This window comes from Apium graveolens, chromosome 8, assembly GCF_009905375.1.
Source record: "Apium graveolens cultivar Ventura chromosome 8, ASM990537v1, whole genome shotgun sequence".
NCBI lineage: Eukaryota > Viridiplantae > Streptophyta > Magnoliopsida > Apiales > Apiaceae > Apium > Apium graveolens.
In genome coordinates, this window is record NC_133654.1 from 92,180,665 (window position 1) to 92,184,202 (window position 3,538).

Below are 3,538 nucleotides of genomic sequence, written 5' to 3' on the forward strand. Positions count from 1 at the left end.
ATAGGATTTCGCAACCATATTTGTAAAAATTATCTAAAAAAGCTGCTATTAAAAGATGAGTTTAAGTTTATTACAAGGGATTTTAAAAATATTGCAATGTAATCAACAAAATTTGAAGATTGTTACAAAATGCATGCCATTGCACTGCATAACATAACATAATTGTTGTAATAGATAGCAGATTTGGGCCAAATATCTAGGCGAGATTTTTGAAAATTTTAAGCGGCCTACCAAATTTTAAACAGACATTTTTTTCCTCGCTAAATATAAAAAGCAATTAAACAATAAAAACACAGACACTCAGCCACAATACTCTACTCCCTCAACAGACACAGGAATACATACACTACTCGAACACAATTGAGAAGACAAACACAACGGGGAGGATGAGGGAGATTTAAAGAAGAGAGAAGTTTAAAGCTCGAAAAGGTATGTAGTTTTCCCCCCAAAAAAAATTCATAAATATATTCGATTATTGTTAGATGGGTGTGCGATTATTGTTAAATATGTGTTAATTCTTGCTTCTTTGTTTATGTTTTCACTTAATTGAGTGTCAATTTGTACGTTGTGTTAATTAGGGTTTATTTTTTATTCTTCTTTAGTTTTTAGATGCATGTGTTAATTTAAGTTCATTTGTTAAATCTTGTGTATGTGTAATGATTTGTTAAATCTTTTGTGTTAAGTTGTATTTATTTGTGTCTCCTTTCTTTTTATGTTTGTTAGCTCTCGTAAGTATTTGTAAGTGTAAATTAATTGAAATTTAAATATTATTAGCCAAGCGCTTACAAGGAATATACAAAGGTGTTAAACTTACTTTCCGGCCTAATTAAGAAGGTGAGAAGGTTGGATGACAAGTTTTCACTTGTGGATATTGATCTTCTAGAGAGCAAAATTCATTTCTCAATGAGAAACCTTCCGAAAGCGAAAGATGTCATCACAATATCAAGCTAATGCCATTTATGTGCCTCATTTAGGCTGGTAAGAACATGAATGTTTTTAAGCTTCATTTATAGTCGAGATCACTCATATAGCAGAATTAATTGAATTACTTGAAGACCATGTAGAGAAGAAATTGTCGTAAATGATTTTGGATAAAAAAATTGCAGGGACTTTAGATCGGACGCCGGATGCCTGAGGATATTTGATAATCCTAAATCAGATACAATATACCACAAAACACTAGAAACCATTTCAAATATTGGCAATATTGTTGACAACCTCTTCACAAGGTTTGCCAAAATTATGGCATTATATTACTGCATTATTCTTCTTTCACTTTTTGTTTTAATTTTTGTTCTTCACTAGACTCATACCTCAGGCTTGCTGACAAATTTTAGCTTAGTTAACTTATTATTAATTTTTTTTCCATAATTCGATGCTATATTTAAATATTTAATATGTAGTTGGAAATTTTATTCTATCACACCTTACAAATATATCTTCTCTATGTTATTATCTGCACCAAACAAGCATTACAATTTACAAACTGGTATATACTAGAATAGTTAAAGATAAAATAGATGACATCATTTAAAAATCTTATGCTACGCAATGACACCTTCTGTGTTCATATACTAATTACAAAACTACAATCTCTTAACCGCCAAGATTTCAAAGGAGATACTCAAAATAGTTAAATTATGTACTTTATTTTATTAAAAAAAATAAGCAAGTACAAACTAAATTTACCGCAATCATTTTTTAATTTACTGGTGCTTTAATTATATACTAAAATATTTCCTTGACAGGCTTTCAGGTATTCAACTCTTTCAAAGACAAATTTATATATGTCCAAGACCCCACATGCCATGTACTTTTTGAAGGCATCTATTATTTGGAATAAAATTTTATCGTATTGTTATAATTTGTTGCATTTTATTTTTGTGTTTAATACTTATGTGCATAATAGATAAAATAAAGTGAATAATATATGAATTTTTTAAGTATGAAGCATTGACGTTTATTAGACAGTTTTTTCTCAACTTTTGTAACACTTACATTCTATTTGATGTACAAGAAGTTTCTGATCCTGAGATAATGGTTACTTTCCGAATTGTTGATGATTCAGATGGTGCCACCTTTGTGGCATGGACGACTACACCATAGATGCTTCCCTAGTGAACTTTCCCTTCGTGTAGATGCCAATTTTGTGTAAATGAAGGTGAGGCTCCTATTACCAATTGATAGATATACACTATGGAAATATGCTGACATCAGAGTTACCATTTTATATTAAATATTTAACCATCATGTTATGTATATAAATAATATAGAGAACTTACCAAAAGTATAGACTAAAGTAATGCGGTGAAAATGAACGCACCCTTTAGAACTGAAAAGAAAATTTCTAGCTATATAGAAGGTAATTTGTGACTTTATGTTCTCATGATAGAACTGTCCCCACAAAATCTATTGATGTAGGTATGTTATTATTTAATTTTTTATATTCTGCTTTTTATAAATTTTATTGATAAGTATTTGTCTTCATGTTGCTTATTTTATAAACTTGATTGCAGATCTTACAAAGTGCAGATGACATATATATTGAGAATTGATGTTGTTGACCATGAACCAAATCAAAAAGAAATATAAGATTCGAGTAAAATTGGTCGAGAAAAAATCATCACTGGATATAAATATTAAAGAGTTGTGTGTTGCCACTTTCATCAATGATAGAAACCATACAAATGCAGATGGAGAGGAAGCAATAGTATAAGAAGATGATTAACTTAGAATTTGGTCTATGTATAATTAATTTTTAATTAAGTTAGATCTTGTACGACACAAAAATTGTTATTTTTCTAGAACTTTGTTATTTTGCTTTGACTTAAATTATGTGATGATGTTGGAACAACAATAAAATATATTGCTTGTTAGATTGTGTTGTTGATATACCAATGAAATTTTGTGGATGTCAAAAGCTAAAGGTCATGCCCAATATTTTTAAAAAATATTGTGTTGTAGTAGGGGGTAAAATGGTTGCCTTATATTTCAAATTTGTTAATACAATTTGTTGCAATTAACTCGAAATATTTTACAAAAGTCCATGACTTGTAACAATTATCACAAAAAATTTCTCAAAACAATGTTTCCATAGAGAGCCTCATGTATTGCAATACTTTTATATGCATTACTATAAATATAAAAATGTTGCTTTAAACCTAATTTACAACTTTTTTACTCTGTTGTAATATGGTCCTAAATTCATTACCATAAAACCTTATGGCAACAAGACCAAATGTTACCCTATTTTTTCAAAATACATTTTCATAGACCCAATTGTAATGGATTTATGCCATATAGTAACAATTTTTTAGGGCTGCTATAGGCAATCTATGGTGTACTGTCCACATAAATCACCATTGCGTGCCCTGAACTCCTTTATGCCTATTATAGTATTAAGTATACCAACTAATATAGTACTTCGCCTTAAGCAATATTGATAATAAAAAAAGGTTGATTTCAAATATTTTTTGCTTTTAGAGTTTTGTACATAATAATTATAATGATAAAAAAAGAGTTTAAGATGTAAGTATTA

General features: G+C 29.1%; 1 long non-coding RNA gene across 1 annotated transcript; it reads left to right on the top strand.

Moving 5' to 3' along the window:
* Positions 1-256: 256 nt before the first annotated feature.
* Positions 257-2,857, top strand: LOC141678569 (uncharacterized). The gene is made up of 5 exons (XR_012557799.1): positions 257-429; positions 775-978; positions 1,107-1,229; positions 2,069-2,161; positions 2,517-2,857. It is a non-coding gene; the product is annotated as an uncharacterized LOC141678569 (long non-coding RNA).
* Positions 2,858-3,538: the final 681 nt, after the last annotated feature.